The following is a 23953-nucleotide window of genomic DNA, read 5'->3' as shown; positions in this document are numbered from 1 at the left end:
TTGCGGAGGAGTCAGCGGGAGGCCACTCCACGACCGAGACGCACGCAGGTGCCGAGACTTCATTCTTAAACTTACATTGATTCATTGTTTGGGTCTAGCTGCCCACTTAGTCACCAAATATTCCTAATGATAGCATTATCATTTCTCTTCCATGCTCATGTGATTTCACTATGCCTTGCCAAAGTCCAGTTGTAGTCATTCTTTTTTAGTCCCCCGATCTCCTTTTACTAAAGTAATTCTCACACAGAAAACAGTACGGTGATTACCAGAGGGAAAGGGGGGGTAGGAAGAGGCAGGAGAGGGTACAGGGGCGATAAACAGTGATTGAAAGAGATGACTTGGGGTGGTGAACACAGGATACAATAAACAGATGACATATTATAGAACTGTACACCTGAAACCTATATAATTTTATTAACCAATGTCACCCCAATAAATTCAATAAAAAACTTCTTATAATATATATCATGAGTACTCAATAAAAAATAAATAAATAAAGTAATTCCACCATGAAGGGAAATGAGGGTTAGTCTGGCATGATTTATTGTTTTCATGAATCAATGCTGGGCGTAAGTGATTCCCTTTTCCTTCTCTACGGGCTGTCAAATCATTGGTTTGCTAATCTGTTAAGATTTTGGCCTGAAACTGACATCTCAATTACAAGTTTATATATTCAGCATCTAATTTATTTCTATCTCTTCCCTTCCTTTCCCAGTGCATGAGCTCCTTCATTGCACATTAAATCATACACAGAATTATAATCACGAGGACCAGAACCATAAATCACGAATTAGTAATCCTAAGAACTGCTCCTCTGTGGTAATTTAATTATTAAGTAGAGGAAATAAGATTGAGTCAATAGCTTGACTCTTGTGAGTTTCATTTCCCATGAGGAATGACGGGTTTGGATCAGACAAAGATGTGCCCTGAACTAAGAACCTAAATAAGAAGGAGACTGTATATCAGTTGGCACCTAAAAAGTAAATCTCTTGTCTATTGTTTATACACATCTTTATAGAAAAGCAGAAAGTGGAGGTGGGATAACAAATTAAAATAAGGTGGCTCAAACAGAATAGAAGCCAAAAAGAAAAAAGCAAGAATCAAAAGAGATTAAGAAGATGAGTAGGCTTCAAATAAGATATATGATGTGAAATATATAATTACAAGCAATTGAGAGGGGAGCTTTCCGATTATTCAGTCAATAAGCGGAGATACAGAAAAGGGAAAGGAAGCAATAGTGCTGACTGGAAGAAGTCTGGGGGGATAATTTGGCTAACTACTTTGACTTTATGAAATACTCTGTGACAATAACATAAATTTGGGAAGAATACCCTGAGGTATCAGGTCAAAAAGCTAAGAGCTGACATGCCTGTCCTTAAAAAGTACAGGGAGATCCCAGCCAGTTGGATGTGACAATGGATACAGAATGTGAACCAGACTGCTGCTGTCTCCACTCTCGTACCCACTTCATGATTGATGGAATGATCCCCAGTAGGAGAAAATAAGGACAAAGTTGGATTTTTCTCAGTACATCTGGCAGAGACTCTAGGGGCAAGCTTTATGGAACACAAAGCTGGATATGAAAGCAAACCTTTCAAAAGGTAAAGTTCAGAGCACTGTTCTAGAAGGCAACTTAGGATTCTGGGAGCCAGCCAGTTATGTAGACGGAGACTCCTTGGTCCTTTACTAGCAATCTGGATCTGAAAAGACAGATTGATCCTTAGCTTTATTAACAAGAAATGTCTTTGATCTAGCTCTTTACTTTGGCATAACCAGCTTACCACATGAAGCCTGAAAAAATGAACTTAAAAAGTGAGCAAAGAGTGACCTTTAAGAAAGCCAAAAGAGAACTCCCTGACACCAGTTCATTCAACAGTGAAGACTGAGTCCAGCTCAGCAGGATTTTATCAAAGTCTGATGCCTTTGTGATAACAATACAGGTACACACGAGCACAGCCGGCCCTTGTAAAACTGGACCACCACCACCTAGCTTTCACACCCTGCAAAGACAAGCTAGGAAAAGTCTTGAAAGTGAAAGTTAATGTGCAGATTGTCTAGAGCGGCTGACATGCCAGTTTCCAACTACTTTTACGTTGACTTGAAGCTGGGTTCAAACCTAGTGCACACAAACAGCTTGCGAAGTGTCACAAATTTAGAATTCCTGCCTCATCACATCGGTTAGGTTCCTTTAGTTTCTCTTCTTTTCCCCAGGAAGCAAAACAGCAGGCATCCTGGAACAGTCAAAGTCTACAGCTTTTCTGGCTTCAGTAATCTGTCTCTGTCCCCTTTCTTTAATTGGCCAAGGGAAATGGGAGACAACTCCAAAAACTCCACCTTTCTTTCTTTTTTTAACCTTCTCCATTTGTCATTTCTCTTTTCTTTGTAAAGGTTTTTTTAAATTTATTTTTTAAATCAATTTTTAGGGAAGGCGGGGAGAGAGACAGAGAGAGAAAAGAAACATTGATGTAAGAGAGAACATAGAGCGGTTGCTTCCCACATATGCCCCAACCAGGGATTGAACCCACAACCTTTTGGTGTACAGGATGACACTCCAACCAATGGAGCCACAATGGCCAAGGCAAGATTATTTTTATATAAAATAGGAAAATACTGAGGAAATCAAGAAAAAAAATAGATTTTTTAAAAAGCCATTGGGTCAAAGGAGGGGAAGTAAAATGTGTACTAATGGTCAAACCTTTTTTTTTATTGCTGTGTGTGTGTGTGTGTGTGCGCGCGCGCGTTACATTCAGCATAGAATCTATGGAAACAAACCTCCATTTTACCAGGAATTGGCATCTTTATCACCATGTCCATAGTATGGCTATAATGGCACATGCTTCTGTCTTGTCAAGACAAGTCTAAAATTTGCTGTCCTAGAGATTTACTAGAGGGGCTCGGTCCAAAGTCACAGTTGGCTCCAAACACAGGCACCTGCCCCTGATAGGATCAGACCATTATCCTAGTCCTTAGCTGCTTGCACTGAATTACCAGCCCCAGGAGAGGCAGCATAGTACAGCACAGTCATTCTCAAAGTGTGGTACCTGGACCAACAGCATAGCATCACCTGGGAACTTGTTAAAAAAAAAAAAAAATCAAGCCTTACCCCAGATCTACTGGAACCACACACTCTGGGGTTGGGCCCAGCAACCTGTGTTTTTGTTTGTTTAAATATTTTTATTGATTTTTACAAAGAGAGGAAGGGAGAAGGGGAGAGAAAAACATAGATGTGAGAGAGGCTTGCCTCCTGCATGCCCCCTAGTGGGGATTGAGCCTGCAACAAGGACACGTGCCCTGATCGGGAATTGAACTGGCAACCTTTTGGTGCATGGGATGACGCCCAACCAACTGAGCCACGCCAGCCAGGGCAAGCAATCTTTGTTTTTACAAGCCCTTCAGGTGATCTGGACACACACCACAGAGAACCACCGGCAGAGTGATTAAGAGCATGGGTTCTGTGACCACTTTTTTGGGTTTGAATCCTGACTGCCTTTCACCTATGTGTCATCCTGGGCAAGTCGTTTCACTTCTCTGTGCTTAGTCTCTTCATCTGTAAATGGGGATGGTAAAAGTACTTATTTCACAGATGAGCTGTGAGGACTAAGCAGGTTAATACATGTAAAGCTTTGAGAACAGTTGCTGGCACACAGTAAAAGTTAGCTATTAGATGAGATAAAGTACATAAAGCATCTAGGGCCTGGCATACTGCAAGCACTACGTATTACTCTCAGCTACTATAATTTCTTATCTATGATCTTATGTTTGAGGGTCAGTGGGACATAATCTGGATTTCTCAAAGATCAACAGGCAATCCATATTCTTATATGGTAAACTGGACCTCTTGGTAGAGAGAAGCTAATCAGTTATGGTATGAATACGATAAAAGTAAGAAATACAGAATTTGTATCTCAGGAATGGAATCAAACAAAAATTCTTTACCTCTAAGATCTCTAAATCCAGACATTATACCTGCTGATGAAGAAATGGATGATTCACCTCTGAGTCTGGCTATGGCCTAATTCTCTATACACGCCGAGTCCATAAATGGCCAGGAGACTAAAAAGGATATCTTTCATTATCTTTTCTTCTTTACATCCCTTTCATGAATCATGGTTCTCTTCTACACTTAGTCTTAGCCAGAAGACCGAGAAGTGATGGATCCCTTCTAAAATACCACAGCTGTTGAATAATATGTTTGTTAAACCATAGCTAAAATGACAGATCACATTTATAAAACATGTTGACAAGCAGCTGTATGATCAGGCCATTATAAGAAACCAAGAGGACCAACATTCCACAATTTCCATCCCCTAGAGTCATGAGAGTTCCCTTGTATGGAATTACCCACCATCTAAAGCAGCCATCCTAATCTGCCTGACCTGCTGGTTCAAATCTGTGAAAGAAATTAAGTTATATCCAGAAGAGTCAGCACACAAAGCAAGTAGAAATTTAATCCAAATTGTAAACATAAGCCATATACTTGTAGTTAGAGTCTTCAGGCTCTTGATGTTTTCTGCCCACACACAGAGCATGGTGTTAGTGTCTGACGAACGTGAAAAATTGTACAGATTCAGAGACGACGGTAAAGATATTTGTAATGCTGAACTTGATTGCTCCAGCTACTAAAGTTTTCTTCACTTTTGTTCACAGAAATATTGTTTCTTATATTCCATCAATGAGCTTATTTTCAGAAATATTTCCACCTCCCCTTGGCCAATTATCATCGTTAATAAACAGGTTTAGACCAGCCTGAGATGCCACTATGAAAAGACTGGTACTAACTCTCCTTTCCCTGTAAGTAAAGAAGTTACACTAGTGAAAACAGCATGAGCTTTCCTATCAGAAAGAGCTGGACCCAAATGTTAATACATTTACAGCTATTTCATCATCTGTGCTTAAGGATAGTAAGACCTATGTAACAGCCATGTTTTTGGAAATAGGATAAACATACAAAGCACAGGATCTGGCATGAACTGGACACTCAATAAATGTTAGTCTCCTTTTCCTCTCTTCCTTCCTCTCGTTAACAAATGGAAAAATAGAATCTTATCACTTCAAAACAAGGGGAAAGTATTTCTGAATTAGTAACAAATTGCAAGACACATTAAACAACATAAAAATCAATTTAAAATTAATATATGCTGACTATGAAAATGTACAAGTACTGAAAAGTGTAAAGGAGGTGAAAAAAAGTTACTCACAGTCCCATTCTGCAATCATGGTAGTTGGCATGTTTCATTCTAGTCGTATTCTAGTACATTATAATTATTATATAATTATTATAATTATATTATCCAGCTTTTATCATTTAAGACATATGGATATATTTTATTTATGTATTTAAAAATATGTTTTTGTAAGAAAAAGACTCCTGCTACTGCCCAAACTCTGTATGCCACTGTGCTGGGAACACGACACTAGCTTTAGAAAACAAAAGGAAAGGAGCAACTTCCTATGGGAGAAATCAAGGAAGGCTTCAAAGTGGAGTGTGGTCTTAAAAGATGTCCGGCAGCTTGACAAGTGGAAAGGATACCCCAGATAGAAGGAATAACATATAAAAGAACAGGGATGCCCGGCAGGGCGTGGCTCAGCGGTTGAGCGTTGACCTAGGATCCAGGCGATCGGGGTTCGATTCCCGGTCAGGGCATATGCCCGGGTTGCGGGCTCGATCAATGACTCTCTCATCATTGATGTTTCTATCTCTTTCTCTCCGTCTCCCTTCCTCTCTCTGAAATCAATAAAGATATATTAAAAAAAAAGAAAAAAAAAGAACAGGGAAAAACAGGAAATGCAGCCAAATGGTGGTGGTGGAGAGACGCTGTAATTAAAGCTGGTAAGACATGGATCGCTCATATATTCTGAAATAGAAATGTTCCTACTCAAAATTTCCATCTAAGCAAAGCACAGCACAGGAGCTTAAGTTGGAATCACTCATGTGCTCATAATGAAGCTACATGAAAAGGCTAAAAAAAGCTAAGGTTTGGGGAAGGGAAAGGGCATGAGTGTGGATTAGGATAGCCAAGCACAGAGAAACCAAGTCTTACTACCACTACTACCATTAGCGTGAGGCTTTCTAAATCCCCTTACAAGCTAATCCCCTTACATGCCTAATCAGGTAACCCACCGAGAAAGATATTATTGCTATTCCATTTTACAAGTGAGGAAACTGAGGCTTAGGTTAAATAACTTAGGTATAATTTTACACACAGAGTAAGTGAAAGAGCTGCTTTAGAACCTAGATCTGTATAATTCTGAAGTTACAATGAAGAACAGAAGATAGAAATTAAAGTAGTCCTCCCTAACGTAGTAACTTCAAAGTTACAATGAAGACCAGAAGATTAGGAACTAAAATAGCCCTCGGTAAAATAGGCCTTTGTTTTGGGAATACTAAATTCATCCAAGATCCACACAAATATGCTCAACTGAGTTTTGACAAAGCTGAAAAAAACCAATAGCCATTTGTTTCACAGGCAAAAAGTGAACCTCAAACTAACCTCATACCTCTTACAAAAATTAATTAACTCATAATGGACCATGGACTTAGATGTAAATCATAAAACTATAAAATCACCCCAAAGATGATTTTTAAAAACATTTGAAATGATGTTTCAGCTGTAGGCCCTATGAGGATAACAATGGAGACAGGGACAAGTGAGTAGATGCCAGGCAGTGTGCTCAATGTTTTCTATGCTCTAACTACTTCAACCTGAACATTCCGAGAAGGCAGAGACTAATGTCACAGATGAGACAACTGAGGGCGGAGAGGTCAAGCTCACGACAGAGGCCGAGCACTCATCTGCTCTGCGGTGCCGCCTACCCTATTGCTACCACTGCCCTACACTGGGGGGGCTGCCCTTCTGAAATGATAAATATTTGACAGAAAAAGTAAGATTTTTCTTTCTGATGCACAATAGACTTTTAAAGGTGCCTGAACAAAGTTCAAATCTAGATGGAATCGAAGAGCCAGCTGAACCAGGAACTTCATTCATTCCTTCACCCCTTTCATTCTCATTCTCATTCCCTCCCTGCAGACAAATGGCTAGGCCAAGAGGCCCGCGCCTGTCCTTGACCAGCTGGAAGTCACGAGGTCAGGGGGTGCCCTTCAGCTCCAAACCGCCTTTACATCTCAATCCACAGTGGCAGCTGTGGACTTCGAGAAAACCAAAGGCCGAAGGCCCCAGAGGAGCACACCTATGTCCACCCAAGAGGACTTTGGACCCCACGGAGGGCTTTCATGTAGCAGGACATTGCTGATGAAGAGGGACTGCCTGCCTGTCGCATGGGGGTTCTAGTCTCCTTTTAAGCTCCCCTTCAGGCAGCAAGGGGAGAAGATACCATCACTCAACCTGGTAAGCTCTTGGTCAAGCGGGCTGCTCGCTGGCCAGTATTAAAGCCTACCACAGAAAGAGAGTTTAGGCACACGGTGAGGTGTTTCAGCAGACAGCTGTCCCCTTTCTTCTTGCACCCACCTTCCCTTTTTTTGCCATAATGGCAGGAGGGACACAAATTTTCCACGCACCAGGACTTCTCAAAGGGGATGCCACCTCTGCAAGCTGGCTGGAGGGAGCGGTGCAGGTACGGAAGGGTTAAGGCGTGTCCTGCACTGCTGGCTCTCAGTCACTATCACTTTGAAAAGCCGCTGGGTTTACAGGAAGAGTGTGAGAATGCTGCAGCTTTCCCAGCCAACATTTGGTTCCCATTACCGTGAATAATCTCTCCCCTCCCTCCTGCCCCAGCCCCCACCCTTCTTCTACTTTTTCCACATTTTATATTAAAAGTACATCAAACACTTTTCTTCCTTTTTAATATTTTCCTTAAGCTTCCTTCACTGAATCTGCTGCGTTCTGTGACTTTTCTGGTAACTCATTACTTAGGGAGGGGGAAGGGTCAGGCTCCTTGGATGAAATCAGTCAAAAACAAAACCGGCAGAGAAAAGCACCTAAGCATTGTAGGGGGAAAGAAGTGGACTTGCAGGGATTCTTTCCAGACTTAATTAAAGAAAAGAAAGAGCCCACGGAGAACCCTTCTCCTTCCTGCTCCTCGGCCCCATCTCAGTTGTACTCTTGCCCTACAACAGAGCGTCCCTAAAGTAAAGTATCTGAAGACAGGGTCTATGCCTAACTTCATCATCAGTAAAAACAGTAGAGAATTTGTAAGAAACGGGTAAGTGATAGTCCAGAGGCACAGAGAGAAAGGTCAAAGGCATACCGTGTTGGCAAGGTTGTGGGGAAAAGGGTGCTCTCCAATGGAAGGGGACATTGGTACAGCCTTTTTAGAGGCCAATTTGACAGTATCTATAAAAATTCAAGGTATGCATATCATCTGATCCAAAAAGTTCCACTTCTTGAACTGTATCTCATAGAAATACTTGCACATGTGCACAAGGATATATGTACAAGGTATTCACTGCAGATACCTAAATTGGATGCAACTTAGTGCTCTTTAATAGAATGGTAAAATGAATTATGGTATACATTTTACTTGGGAAAACTACATACTGGCTAAAAATATTTAAGTGTATATGAACAAACCAAAAAAAACATGGAGATATTAGGAAGGAAAAAAAGTCACAGAAAAATACATGTAAAACTACACAAATCAACCTTTTCACTGTGGCTACCTCTGAGGAGACTTTATCTCCTCATAAACTATATATATGTATTTCTGTTAGATTAGTTTATGATGTGGCTACATGTATTACTTGTACAATTTTTATAAAGTATAGACATAAATATTTCAGTCTATAAAAATAGGAATATATGTAATATATAACTACATGTATTATATTGTTATATATTAATTAAAATTATATATATTTTTTCCTTTGATTCAGCCCTGTATAAACTGTCTTCAACTGGAAGAAATTTGAAACTCAGAACATTTCTTAATTTTATAATATGTACCAAATCAGACTTAAGAAAGTAGACAGTACAGAAAATTATTAAGGGGATTCCCCCAGAGATTCGGGCAGAATGACAGAGAAAAGGATAACGGGAAAATAAGTGATGAGTCGGAGGGGCCCAGAAGTGTCCAAGGGCAGAGTTGTGCTAATGAAAACAGTGAACACCAATCTAACCATTAATTATACTAGGTGTCTACGGTAAGGATGGGAGGAGGGAAGTATGGAAATTAAGTTTGGGTAGCAGTGAGAAGAGAAGGGGCAATGGATTCCCATTTTCATTATAAACCTTACAGAATTACTTAACTTTTAAATCTACATACCTCAATTATTGTGGAAACAGACCTTCAATATAGCCTCCAATGATCAGCACCTCTTGGTATTCATATCCTGTATAATCCCCTCCCAAACTGAACAGAGCTGATTTACATGTTGCAGAAATGATAGTGTGCATGTTTGAAAGACCTATACATAAGAGCTAAAACTATAAAACTCTTAGAAGAAAACACAGGGTAAAAAGCACCATGACATTGAATTTGGCAATGATTTCTTGGCTATGACACCAAAGGCACAAGCAACAGAAGAAAAAATAGAAAAATTGTACTTCATCAAAATTAAAAACTTTTTGCATCAAAGGACACTATCAAAAGAATTAAAAGCAGCCTACAGAATGGGAGAAAATATTTGCACATCAAATATTTGATAAGGGACGAATATACAAGACTTATAGATATTGTGCCCCAACCTCTGGAAAGAGACTGTGTTCACCAAGTCTCCCTATTAGGAATTCACTGACCATCTAGTAAAGACCAATACCACAGGCTCCATGCAGAGGACCCACACTCTAGCTATGGCCACCACATAGTATATTTATACAGGGAAAATAAAGTGAATTACTTAAGCTTAAGAAAAATAGAATTTTCACAATCCAGCAATTCCACTTTGGGAATATAACCAAAAAATTGAAAGCAGGAACACAAATAACTATTTGTACACCTATGTTAATAGCAGCCAAAAGAGAGAAGCAGCCAAAGTATCCATCCACAGATGAATGGGTAAATAAAACGTGGTATATACACACAATGGATTATTATTCAACCTTAAAAAGGAGAAAACTTTGACACAGTTACAACATGGATGAGCCCTGAAGATATGCTAAATAAAATACACCAATCACAAAAGGGCAAATACTGCATGATTCCACTTATATGAAGTACTTAGAGCAGTCAAATTCATAGTGGAAAAGTGGTTGCCAGGGGCTGGGAGAGAGAAAATTGAGTTCTTTTTTAATGGATACAGAGCTTCTGTTTTGCAAGATGGAAAGAGTTCTGGAAGCGGATGATGGCTGTACAATATGTGATATACTAATGGTACTGAGCTATATACTTACAAGTGATTTAAATGGTAAACTTTGCTATGTGTATTTTACCACAATTAAAATAAAACAAAAATTTAAATGATGGAGTTTAACTCCTGAGGCTAGGTCATAAAAGACATTGTGGCTGCTGTCTTTCTCCTGAGTCATTCATTCTTGGGGAAGCCAGCTGCCATCTCATGAGGACACACAGGCAGCCCTGTGGAGAAATCTATGCCAACAGTCAGCATGAACTCAGCATCCACGTGAGGGTGAGCCATCATGGAAGAGGATCTTCCAGCCCCAGATAAGCCTTCAAGTGACTGCAGTCCTCTGGGCTGACATCTCAACTGCAGCCTCATGCAAGAGACTGGGCCAGAACCCAGCTAAGCTGCTCCTCAATTTTTGACCCATGGAAACTGAGATAATGTTTATTGTTTTAAGCTGCTAAATTTTGAGACGCTTTGTTATTCAGCATAGATAACTCATGCAATTACTCAGATAACAAATTTTAAAAGGAAAAGAAAAATTAACTTGCATGCATTACCGTATCAGAGTGGCCTGCTGTCCTATCATAGCAAATGTCAGGGTACATCATCCTGATGATCTACTTCTGGACTACAGTGCATCTCTTCACAGAATCCTTGAGAGTCTCAAGCCTTGAGAGTCTCAGATGTTCTGTGCTGAGAAAACTTCATGTGTGTCAAGTTTGATCAGTATGCAGAATATATGTACATACGTTAACACAGTGTTACAGCTGCGTCTGTCAAATGAATGTCGAGCTGGTTGGATCTTGTGGCATGGTGTCGAGCAGGGTATATTTGCAATATACAAGAGGTGAGATGTAACATCAAACTGGTGCCAAATACAGATAGTGTGTATTAGAACATGAAGAAACTTTTCCTCATGAGTATAGTAGAGTCAGGGCAGTAAATAAATTATTACTCAAACAGCCATGTGGTTGAGAAGGATGGCTCAGTGCTTATAAATGTAGCAGTTTAATGGACACTGTGAGATACTGCTCTACTTCAATGATTTTCAGTGTGCCGTAAGAATTTTTAAAACATGCAATACCTGACTATTTAGTCAGGGGCTCTGACCTCTTTTCCCTTAGATTATCAAATAAAAAAATGACAACAGCCAACACAACAAAAGCTGTCTGGTGTGAATGCCCTGTCTTGAACCATAAATATATAGATCATAGAGTTGCATCTTATTGGTCATGTTACATAATAAGGTTGCATCTGATTGGTTAATTCTTGGTACCAGAAATCCTTATAGACAAGTACAGTCACCTGATTTTTTTAAAAAAGTCACTTTGAAGCAAAAAGGGTAGGTAATTACATTATTTTTTTTTTAAATCAGTCAAAATTATACATATTTTTTCAAATCAGCAAAAATGTATTTTTTGCTGTGCTGCAGAATTTTAGTAATTAGTTTACTTGTGCCATGAGATAAAAAAGGTTGAAAATTGTTGCTCTACTTTGATACTGATTCCACCAGGTCCACTGGGTGGAATCCACTGGGTTGGGTGTTGAGTCTTTTAATTCTTTCAAGTGTATTGAGTGAAGTTCTAGTATGTGGAATTGTGTTGCAAATGGAGAAAGGGTGACAACTGCTGCCATAGAAAGTATTTGACCAGCTTAGTGGTAGGTTCCTTTTTAGAGGAAGCCAAAGCTCATATCCTAAAGATGGAAAGCATGTTGAGTTGTGGCCCTTGACCTGATCCATCTAAATTTTTGTGGTGCCAAAGACAGGCATTAGCTAAAGAGCTGCCCAGGAGAAAGTCAGGTCTGTGATTATAAACCTATGTATTTAAATTCAATTGGCATACATTAAATTAGTGAATATTATGTGTCAGAAACTGCATTAAGGGACAGGAGTATAAAGATGTATAAGTCTTGACTTCAAAGGAGATGGTAGCGGAAAGAAGTGAAAATATAATTATAACAATGTAAATGCTACAGCTAAAGACAAGTAGGCCACCTCTGGGTGGGATGTAGTACAAGGTACGGGAAGGAAGGGTTGGAGTTGGGCTGAATCCAGACAGACAAAAAGAATCTGCCAGATATGAATGGGGAAAAGAAAGACAGTGGAAACATTAGGTATACCCAAAAATGTTCAAAACAAACACAAAAAACTTTCCTGACTTCTTCAGTTGAAATTAATTGAAAGGGTGGATAGTGGGATAAAATCCCCTTAGCCTGTGCATCAGGCACTGTAAGCTTCCCATTTCATCCTAACCATCCCTTACTTGCACGCCACACTCCCTCTACGGTACACTTCAGGCATGCTCTTCCATGCCTCCTGCCTTCACACAAGTCTCTCCGGCATTTTCACCTCGTTAAATAACAATCCATCCTGTGCAAAGCTACCCTGGTCTTCCTCTGAGAGCTTATTCCTTGAGGCTCTAACATGCCTCTTATTGGCATGTTCTTCCTAGTGACTATTTTTACCCACTGGACCAACCGTTAAGGCAATGAGTTCATAGCTCTGGTCTCTGTCCATCCAGAGCCTGGCCACATCCCAGGCATGCAGCGTGTGCTGGAAGAACAGATGCACGAATCAATGAACACCTCCCTCTCTGGAGCAGTCCTGGGTTCCACCTGAAGAAGGAAGACTAGAACAGATAAACCAGTGAGGAGTCAGAGGAATCAAAAGTTCATGGGGCAGAGAATTGGAAGCCCTGGATTCTGGTCCTTACTTTATCACCAGGTAGGCATGAGAATTTGCACAACCCACTTAACTTCTCTGGGTCTCAATTTTTAACACCTGTGAAACAGGATATGGCTAGATAATGTGGACGTGTTTACAGTAATTCCCATTCACCACGCACTTACCCCGTGGTAGGCACTGTATAAAAGTGCTTTTCTTATGTCATTTAATTTTCACTTGCTCCTTAGACTATCCCGAGGAAGTGGGTATTTTATCCCCATTTAGAGAAAAGAATAATACATTCAAAGAACTTCCCTTAGGCGACATAGCTATTAGGTGGCTAAATAAAGAAGGGATCTAAAACACATGCTCTCAAACACTAGATCATAACATTTAGATGTTGAGATCTTAGATATTTTAAAAGAATTTGGACCTCCTCAAGCCATATGACAGCACCAAAAATATTGGCTTTTTTCTGAGAAGATGCCTTCAGGCGATGGTGACGGAGTGACAGGGACATGCAGATACACCAAACCTTAGAGTCTTGAAGGGGGAACAGCCTTACTGGATCGAAGGTCTGAGCTCAAAGAAAGAAAATGCAAGATGAGATAACACAGAAAGAAGAGACTGAAGGGACAGCATATAGAAAAGGAAGGACAGGGAGAGGAAAGGAGGAAGGGAACCAAGCCATGCTACTGCTGAGGGGCTGGGCAGAGGAAGAACCATGAAGGGGCGGGTGCTGTTGATGGGCAGAGCTGCGGGAGGTAGGTGGCCATGCTGAGAAGGGTCCACCAGGACAGCAATTCCAGCCTACACTGGGAAGTGAGATTAGGACTACTTTGCTTCTCCAAGAACTGAGGGGGTTAAAAGAGAGCTCAGCCTGGGCCTGAGGGGAGAAGAAAGGGGAGACTAGTAAGAAAAAGAATGACCCCCCCGGGTCTGAAAGGAAGAACCTGCAGCCTGAGAGAGAGGTGATGACAGAGAGTGCCTGGAATGGACCACTTAATGCTTTAAACCTGTGCCAAGCTGAGTAATGTGGGGCTGAACTTGTGATTTACCTCAACTCGGGAGAGATTAGTCTGTATATCATCAACAGCACAAACAAACATTACTATTTCATAGTGGTAAGTATTATTAATACTGAAAAGGCCTAATTGTGTGTAGTGCTTCATAGTTTACAAAAGCAGGTTTACGTATATGATCTCATTGAACTCCCACGATCGAGGCATCATTACTTTCCACATGGCAAAATGAGCTGACGTTCTGTCAAATGATCTACCCCAAGTCAGGAAGTTCCAAGAGGACCTGGGACTGGCACCTAGATCTTCCCATCCCCGGCCCAGGGTGCTTTGTGTAGGAATAAAATACGTATAGCCTTTGCCTTTGATAGACTTACCTCTCAGGAGAGACACAACAAAGGCATAAAAACCAATTACACAAGGGAGAATATACTGTACTCCAAACGAGCAGAGTTTAGAGAAAGCAAATTTGAGAGCAGCTGGAAAAGGTTTGAGGTGACTGCAGCCTGGACGGGAGAAAGAGATTACTAAGCAGGAAAGCAAGGAAGCAGGGAAAGCTCAGAGTGGGGCGTTAGAGGGGTACCCTACCTACCTAGTCCTCCCCCACAGCTGAGCACACTCAAGTGTGATCATTTAACAGATATTAGTTGACATTGTGCTAAATGCTGAGGATTCAATAGTGAATAAGATCTATGTTCAAGAATTTACTCCTAACCTAAACGTGTTAGGGATGCATGCTGGGGGTGTGATCTGTTCTTTTGAAAAAGAGAGATGGTCTATTTTCAGAGTGATGTCCCAATCCATCAGAAAAATGTAGGAGCTCTAGTTTTTCAAAACTTACTACTTTCCCAAAATAGAAGTGTACTCTGTTTGCCTTTCGGCAGGAGATCAGAAAAGGTCAGGGCTGAAAGGGGAAGAGGGAGCATTAAAGTGGCTATTTCATGGCAGAGTCACAGTAAAAAGAAAAGGCAGGAGGGTGTGCTTAGCAACTTACTCCACACTATTATATTTACCCTCCCGACATCCAAACTCCATTGTGTATACTATGCACATATAGTAAAGAAAAAATGTGATATGGGAACACAGTGAGAGAGTCTGCAAAGTGCTGAAACAGCATACCTGGCAGCTGCTAAAACAAAACTTCAAAGATTTGGCTTCTTTGAAAAGCCATCAGGCAGGACCCCACCCACTACCCTGCTAGCCACAGCTTCCCTGGGAGCTAGTACACGTAACCACTTGTAACCACTTCCTCGTGTTTGGCTCTGTTCCCCAGGCTATAGCAGTTATATATGCCAAGTCAGAACTGCCAGCCAAGCAGGTGGGGGGCTGGGTTAGCGTAGGGAAGCAAGGCCTCTACCCAATACCTAGCCATGGGCGTATCTCAGAAAATAAAATAATGCTGGGATCTGCATATAAAGGCCCTTTCTTTCAGTCAGCCCAGCTGATTGGCTAGACACTAGTATACAGAAGCTCTGGGCTTCTGAAATTCCCGAGGCATTAGAATATGCCCCTCCCAGCACCACAAATTATTTCAAGAACAGCATCTGTGGTAAATCTCGAGATCTAAACAAAAGAGGCTTGACATCTACAGAACAGCCTAAGAGGATAATCACGATTACGCCTTTCTTAGAAACCCATTTCTTTGTGTTTTTTTAAATCCACTGACCAAGTTTGGGTCTTTATCACATCTTCTGGATCAACCATCTAGTTCAGTGCTGCCCAATACGGTAGCCATGAGCCATAGGTGGATTTTGAGAATTTGAAATGTGGCCAGTATGGCTACAATTGAATTTTTCATTTTTTTAAATTTACATTTAAATATCCACATGTGGATTGTGGTTACCATATTGGACACCATTGAACTAGTCACTTATCCACCAAACATTTCTTAAGCACTTTGTACAGGGAACTGTGAGGCTATCAAGATGTGTTAGACTCAGGGTTTGCCCTCAAAAAGCTTACAATCTAATATAGGAGGCAAGACAAATACACAAACAACCATAATATAGTACTAAGAGAAGTGGTAAGAGTCATGGCAGAGGTAAACAAATAGTAGAACCTGGAGTAGGGAGATGGTAGCCTGGCATGTATTCCCCATACTAACCACTCAGGTAGGAGATGCCAGTGAGTCTATCAAATGACGGACACTGAGGAGGGAGGAACGACTAAGAACATCAAAAAGCTGAAACATCACAGGCTCACATTCAGCAAACACAATGTATTAGCCCACGTGGAAGGGTTGGGGTAGAAAGATAACTCTTACACTGGACTGTCAAGGACAGTGGATGCCCTTTAACTCAGAAGGATCTTCTAGGAGAGGCTCTGAAGACTCCCATGGGTTAGGTGGGGTGGGGAGAATGTTGGTAATAGAAAAGTTCTTTGCCTTTTCCTCTTTTTCCACACCCTGCCTCTACACCCCCTCCCACTCCCCAAACTGTGGGGGGCTTCTTGCTTATAAGGCACTTTTGATTTTGGATAACTAGAAAAAAAAACTGAATAAGCCCCCCCCCCCCAAAAAAAAAAAAGCAGCAGTAAAGACCTTATGACTTGGGAGGGACTCTGTGAGTTCTAAACTCAGTGGAGAATAAATAGGGCTTTTCCCCCAGTATTCAGTTCACTAGGACAGGAAGAGCCACAAAGGTCCACTCTCTAGGAATTAAAATCGTGCACTCAGCCAGAGCTTCCTTTGAATTATATCTTTTAGAAACACGAGTCCACTGAATGAGGAACAGAAAAAAAATCCTAATGACATCTGCCTGGGAGACCAGGGAAGGTTGAAGAAATGCCGAGTTGAGCTGAGCCCTATAGGAGAAAAGGGTTTGGACAGCAGAGGTGCGGGAGAGCAGTAGAGTGTCCACTCATTCGTTGTTTTATTTAATGTTTGTTCTTTATTTTTAAGTGCCTGTTTACCAAGATACTAGGTCTTTTAGTCACATGAACTAAAAAAAATCTCCTTTACAGTTAGCGCCAGCTTGATTTCAGTTGTCATCACTTGAAACTCGAAGTGTTTTGACTAATACACTATTTCTAACAGAAACACTCTGCTTCAGCCAGGCTGGTTCTCATTCACTGTCCCTTGAAAATGCCTTAAACGCCCTGTACGTTATTTTTCTATTCCCCCATCTCCTTTCCTTCACCTGTCTGTAGCCTATACATAATCCAGGCCTGAATAAACCCTACCTTAAGCCCTTCCTTTGAGGAGTCCTGTCTTTCCACCCACTTTTAGTAACCTTTCTAAACTGTGAATTCCTCTGAACCCATCTGCCCCTTTTAATAACTCACTTGGTATTTCACGTGCAAAAAAAAGTAAACACGCACAAGGCAGTATTATTTAGACGACCCTGCTCAACTGTCAATGCCAACTTAGTAGGAGTGTGCATCCCATTTCTTTGATGCTCTCATAGAGCCTTGCATGGTGTCAGGCACCAAGTAAATGTGCAATTATCCCTTAATTCATTAATATCAGGCTCTTTGCCTATCTAGTCCCATCTATCCTTTCAGATTCGCCACACACCCCTTTCTTTCCTATGGAGTTTTTGCCACCTTCTCCCACCAGAATGATCAGTTTCTCCTCTGAACTTGTACCACTTACAGCATAATCCTCTTACTAAAAATTCAGCACACACTGTTGTATTACACTTGCATTAATAAAGTCAATCACTGTTACCTTTCCTCCCTGAGGACAGAGACCTTGTCTCCCACCTCCTTCAGAGCTCAGCCCTTACAGGACATTCAGCAAATGCATGTTCACTTTTGGGAGTAACACTGTTTTAGCAACTACCAGATGAAGCCAATTCCCAGCTGGAACATTACTTATTACCAGTTTCATCTTTACTCTTTTTCAAATATTTCAATATACTAAATATTTGGTGGAACAGGTTACAAACTCCTTTCTTTTGGGGGCTTTAACTTCAAATGTCACTGTTGGGTTCAAGCAACTAGCAGTACATCTATTTTCATCCTCGCCTGAGAACATGCGAACTGATTTCAGGAAGAGGGAGAGGGGGAGAGAGAAACATCAGTGTGAGAGAAAAACCTGAATCGGTTGACTCCCGACCAGGGATTGAACCTGCAACCTAGGGAGGTGCCCTGACCCAGAACTGAACTGTGACCCTTCAGTGTTTGGGATGATGCTCCAACCAACTGAGCCACACCAGCCAGGGCACAGCTATTGACAGTTAGCTCATATATCTCATATATCTCAAGATATGTGAGAGCACTAACAATATAGGCAGATTCTTTCATTTGCTCACTTTTCCTTGGTGCAAGTGTTTCAAAGAACATAATCTGATTTCCTCTAGCCTTTAAGTACACCCCATTTATTAACCCCTTTATGGTTTCCTTACCTGCTGTGCCAGAAAACCTGCTTTTCTCATCTAAATCCTTCTAGATTATAATCACATTACTGAGATGCACCCATATTTTATTTTCATCACAGAAAGATAGTAAAACTTATTTTTAAGAACAAGGCCAAACATGGTATTGATTATTGGCTTTGAAGCCAAATTAATACAAGTCTTAGCTTGATAATCCACGAAAGCCAAAAACATCCCTTTACTGCCTCTGAAGCATAAAAATGGTCCAATTAGGACAAGAGCTCTACTGTTACTTATTACAAACACCTGGGCTACCATATGATGCAACATTTTGAATTCCTAAGCTCTCATATACTGCCCGCTCTCACATCCAGCCTTATTCGCACCTCCCAAAGAACACTTGGCTCCATACTTCAATGGCCTTTTAAGTTTAGCTTCTCTTTTTATCTTTAGGAGCATTTTAATGGTTTGTAATCAAAGCTTTAACAAAGGGATACTTCGCAATAAAAATAACAAACCCCAGTACTGTGATTAGTTATAACTACTTTCCCTACTATGACACTGTAACACTGCATGTGAGTACCACATCCTAAGCAAGCTAATTTTATGTTTCTCTCTTTTCTGGGAAGGGAACTAAGAGTTATTGAGAAACGACACCAAAACCAGACCTTTATTCCTTTTCAGATGCTACAAGTCTATTGCTTTCTTTTATTAAAACATAGATACTAGGAGTTCTTTTCCTTTCAGCTTCTTAAATCCTAGGACTTTTTTTTTTTTTAAGTACTGATTCCACTTGCACTTGGTCAGTAATATGCTAAGTCTTTTAGCAGAAAGATGGGCAAAAGGGAAGAATAGGATCTTTTACCAAAGGTTCAGGGAAGCCGGCTGGTCTCCCTTCTAAATTTGTTGAGTCAACATTAAGTAAGCTTTAAAAATGAATGATCAATGTTTCTCTACAGGAGTCAGAAAGAAAGATACAGTGTTTCTTCACCACTGATTCTTTCCAAACTTTTAAGGCTGGTAAACAGAGTTAACTTGGGAATACAGAAGATGATAGAAAAAACCATGTGAGAATTAAACTGAATTATGAATTAACTCTGATATAATTTCCTAATTCTAGAAAAGGAGTCTCATTCAGCTTAGTACATGGATTTTCATCATTCAGGCCTCTAAAAACCAAAATAATTATCAATTGTGGATACATATAAAATTACAAAGTGAACAGTTAAATAAGATAGGATCTTGCTTTTAACAATGACTCTGTGTATGTGCACGTGTGTGGGCTAATCCTAAGGAAATGTAAGGTGGTTTATCTTTAATGCTTTGGAGGGCAGGGGACGAGGTAAACTGAACTGGAAAATGCTATACTGGCACACCACAAAGCAAGCTGCACTTTATTTTGGTTTGCAGATAAGAAAAGATCCACTTCTTTCACTCCTGATCCTAAGCCCAAACATTCCTGAACTTATTTTACCTAGGCCTGGTAGGATGTCCAGCCAGCCATCTTTGACACATTTCCTAAGCTTACCAACATTCCTCCAGTAGGCAGAAGCCCAGTTATTCTGGCCCTGGCACATATACCCATGGCACTCAGCTCTCACGGTGACTGAGGACTATAGAATCCGTCACAGAGCTTGAGCTGACACAGAGCACAATCCCTGAGAGGTTGTGCCTAGCTGAGGGATTTCAGATAGAAGTACAGACCTTTATCACTCGTGTGCCAGAGAAACTTTTTACTCCAGGGGAAGAACTGGCAAGAGCTAGGACTCAGGAGGAGGCAGGTCAGGTGAGCTTTCTTTTATGAGAAAGAAGGAAGACGAACGAGTGGCTATTACTTCTGCAGAGCTCTGAACATGAGTTTCTTTTTTTTTTTTTTTTAGGCCCCCCTCAAAAGTGGTTTCTTTTTGTGATTGTGCTCTTTGGCGAGAGAGTGTTGTTTATATAACAGAATAAAGTACAAAATTGTAAGCTCCAAACTCCTCCAGAGAAAAGCTCTCCCAAAGCTCGACCCCCAGGATAGATGGAAAATATGAGTGTTTACTGGCTAGAACATCAGGCTGCAATGGAAATTTCAACATTCAGAAGAAGATAGCAGAGAGGAAGGGCCTGTTGAGCAGAAAGAAGTCACCCTTCAACAAAGGGGTCAAAGAAAAAGGAAGAGTCTCCTGTTGGCCCCACTCTGATGCCTTCCCTTCCACAGCTGGAAAGGCCACATCTCTGTAATCCAGCTCCAGGAGCACACTGCATGTGGGTGATGGCCAATTTCCTCCAAACTAGAATACTAAAATAAGTGGTGTAGCAATCCCATATTCCAGGCAAGTCCAATTTCAAGTTTCTTTTTTTTTCTTTTCTGGAAAGAAAAGTATTTTCAAGAACCTACACCAAAACCAGGCACTATACTGGCTACTTTCACATACACAACTCAATTAAATCTTATAACTACTTAATGACATAGATATCTGTGTTTTAAGTAGATGGGGAAAGTATGGCTCAGAGAAGCTAAATAACTTACCAAAGGTCATATACTCAGTAAGAAAAGCCCAGATCTGTCTGACCCTAAAGTCCCTTCTCTTTCTACTATACCAGGCCATCTTCCTAAAAGGGGGTTGTTGGTCCCCTTTCCTATAAAGTGAACAAACTTTTAAATAAATAGAAGCATTTAAAGAACTAGGTTCTGAATAATTCCCTTAAAGAGAGGCAGAGGATGGAAGCAAAACCTTACCAATTTGGCCACTACATAATTTTTGCTGAACCGTGGGGCTCTCTTAAAACCTTACATACTCCTCCCTCCTCTTTTTATTGTGGTAAAATAGCATAACTTTAAATTTACCAACTTAACCATTTTATTCTTATTATTCTTATTTATTCTTAACCAATTATAAATTTTTTACGTACAAGTGAGCAGTGTTAACTATATTCACACTGATGTGCAACAGATCTCTAGAAATTTTTCATGTTGCAAGACTCAAACTCTGTAGCCATTAAACACGAATTTCTTCTCCTCTCCTCCCCTAGCCCTGGCAACCACCTTTCTACTTTCTGTTGCTATGATTTTGACTACTTTAGATACTTCATTTGAGTGGAATCATACAGTATTTGTCCTTTTGTCACTGGCTTATTTCACTTACCATACTGTCCTTGAGGTTCACCCATGTTGTAGCACGTGACAGGGTTAAATTCTTATTTAATACTCTTCTTGATACTCTTTCCTTTAATTGTCTGTACCATGAAATTTAAATTTTTTTATATGTCCCATGTGTATGTGGCTCCTTCTCTCCACCAGTGATCAAACACCATACCTTATCTTTTAGACTCTACCCAGCACCCAGCATTCTGCAGAAAACATGGAAGACACATCCTGGACAGTAAACTGTAAGATCAGGAACTATTGTGTTTTATTTATTGCTACTCCCCAGCATCTAGCATGATGCCTGACACACAGAAAATGAATAGAATGTATTTTTTTAAAGAAAGTATCAAAGTCAGTATTCCTGAGGACTGATTGAGAATGAAAAGATGGGAAATCAGAGACATGAATCTCCAGCAACATTTGTAAGAAATAATCCAAAGGGTGGGAGAAAAGAATTAGCTAAACTAGAGTCAGAATCTCTGAAAAACTTCCTGAAAATTATGTAAAGCAAGGTACCAGACTCTATAATTTATTACTGAGGCGCAAGAAGGCAAAGGGACAGGTGACATGAAATATGGCCCAAATTTCCAAGGTTGGGTGCTTCTTTGTACCCCTTCTCCAGTTCAAGCTTAAACTGCTGATGTACAGCTGTTGTCTAGAGTGGGCCGGCCAGGCCGGGCAACCTTTTCCCGTGATGTCTTGCCCTGTCACAAGGAGGAACAAATTCATGGATGTGCTTGCGACCTCCCCCACCTTTACCATCGAGGAACAGACAAATCCTCAGGTTGCGTGTGCGAAAAAGCCAGAGATGGATAAAAATAATTCAATGACAAATGCTGGAAAAACATACAAAGGGGCAGAAGCCAGACATTCGTGGGATTCCCTGACAGCTCGATCTACAAGGAAGGGCTGGGCTGGAAAAAAACAGGGCTTCAGGTTCCTGCCAAGCCGTCTGAGGCCCTGTCCTTCCCAAATCATTCCAAGCAGCAGCCAAGACTTTACAGTAACCCTTTGGTCTCACAAAGTAAGATGCACTGAAACCACGAGTGCTCCTCACCCAGAAAGTGCTCCTCCCTGCGTGGGTCAATCCCATGCGGGCTGGCGGAAATGCACCGCCGCTGCACATCATTGCTCAGCTACTAACAACACCCCATTGTGGCCAGAAAACGGATCATTAAACGGCAGCTTGAACAATCTCACCCATCTCATTGGCTAAATAAAAGCTTATTAAATACCCAGGTATCAGCATCCAGAAACCGAATGCGATCCCTTTAAGAAAAAAGAGGTCCTAAACATTTGGTACCTGCATCCTGGAGGCCTTCTTGTGTAACTCCAAATTGGCCTTGCTCAGAGGCACACCTCAGGCTTCTAAACATGTGACTGCATTTGGCCCTGACTACTTTCTCTTCTGGAGAATGGCCTGCAATTAATCTCACTTATTACCTCTGAAAAGTAACAACAGAGGAATGGCTGGCCAAGTCCAACTCCAGAGTGTCTAGGGAACTGCAAGCTACATGGCCAGGCCTCAGACTGTCTGGGCAAGTCATGGGCTCGTTGCCTTCCTCCCCACAACAAAGCTTGAACAGGGACTCCAGACAGACCAAAGGAACCGAGGGATTTGAGAAGCTGGGCTGAGCTCACACTGACCCAATGGGAGACGACAGCCCTGAGGCTACATTTGGGCCGGTTTCAAAAAGCGGGGGAAGAACACGGTTGTCTGGTGAAAGCTTGTGTGATCCATAGAATTGAGAACAATAGCACCGAAGGTAAATGGAAAATAGCACTATTTGCGGAGTTCTCGTGAGTCACCAGTTTTCATTCCTGTGGCTACCAAGTCATTGAATCCTGATGAAAAGTGCAGCCAGCAATGGATTCTCTGTACGTCTTGTTACAGTTTATAGGACAGCCCCTGTTTAGTGAATTTCAAGTTTAGCAGCACTGGAATCCCTCGTTGCTATTGTATAAGTAAGAGTACCTCTTATTTTCTTAGGAGCCACTTCTAGGGAGATGAAAGTACTTTAAGGGCAATCTAAAAGCTCTTGAAACAGGCCTAATAAAAACATTAAAGGAATACTGTAGGGTCACTTAGTGTCAAAACCAGTAATAAAATTCACAGCTCTAAGCTAGTAATCGCATATTCATTAAACTTAGTCACTCTTACTACTAAGGGAGGAACAAGAGACTAAACAAATATCCACAAAACGGTGATTTACCAAGTAAAATTAGAAATTGGGGCACGGTACGGTGTAGAATGCCTGCTACAGCCACACCACAGCCAGGTCTGGAAGGATCTCTGTGAATTCTCTTAGGGCTGCTTTAGGGTGGGTACCTCTGGGAATTCTACCTGGAGCTAGAAATCCCGAACTGAGCCTCCAGGCTGTCCTGGCAACCAGAGGTTACCTGGGAGCAGAGGAAGATTTCCCAGGGCTCCCCTGGACTGGAATGGAAGCTAAAAATTGGCCCTTAAGCTTGAAGAATAGGTAAAGAAAGGATTGTTGTAGGTACAACTAATGCAAAAAGGAAGAGACCAGGGGGCTTTGTGGGGGCTGCTTTCTGGTGTCAATGGCTCTGAAGTCGATTGCA

At 41.1% G+C, this 23953-nt stretch overlaps 1 protein-coding gene across 5 annotated transcripts in view; it reads right to left on the bottom strand.

Annotated features, from left to right (window-relative positions):
- TTLL5 (tubulin tyrosine ligase like 5) overlaps nucleotides 1–23953 on the bottom strand; it is a gene marked incomplete at its 3' end in the record, with an annotated part of 215860 nt that overhangs the window by 68264 nt on the left and 123643 nt on the right. The window lies entirely within an intron of this gene.

The sequence above is a fragment of the Miniopterus schreibersii genome, assembly GCF_964146895.1.
Source record: "Miniopterus schreibersii genome assembly, chromosome: 1".
NCBI lineage: Eukaryota > Metazoa > Chordata > Mammalia > Chiroptera > Miniopteridae > Miniopterus > Miniopterus schreibersii.
Note: the sequence above shows the minus strand (reverse complement) of the source record. Positions and strands in the feature narration are given on the sequence as shown.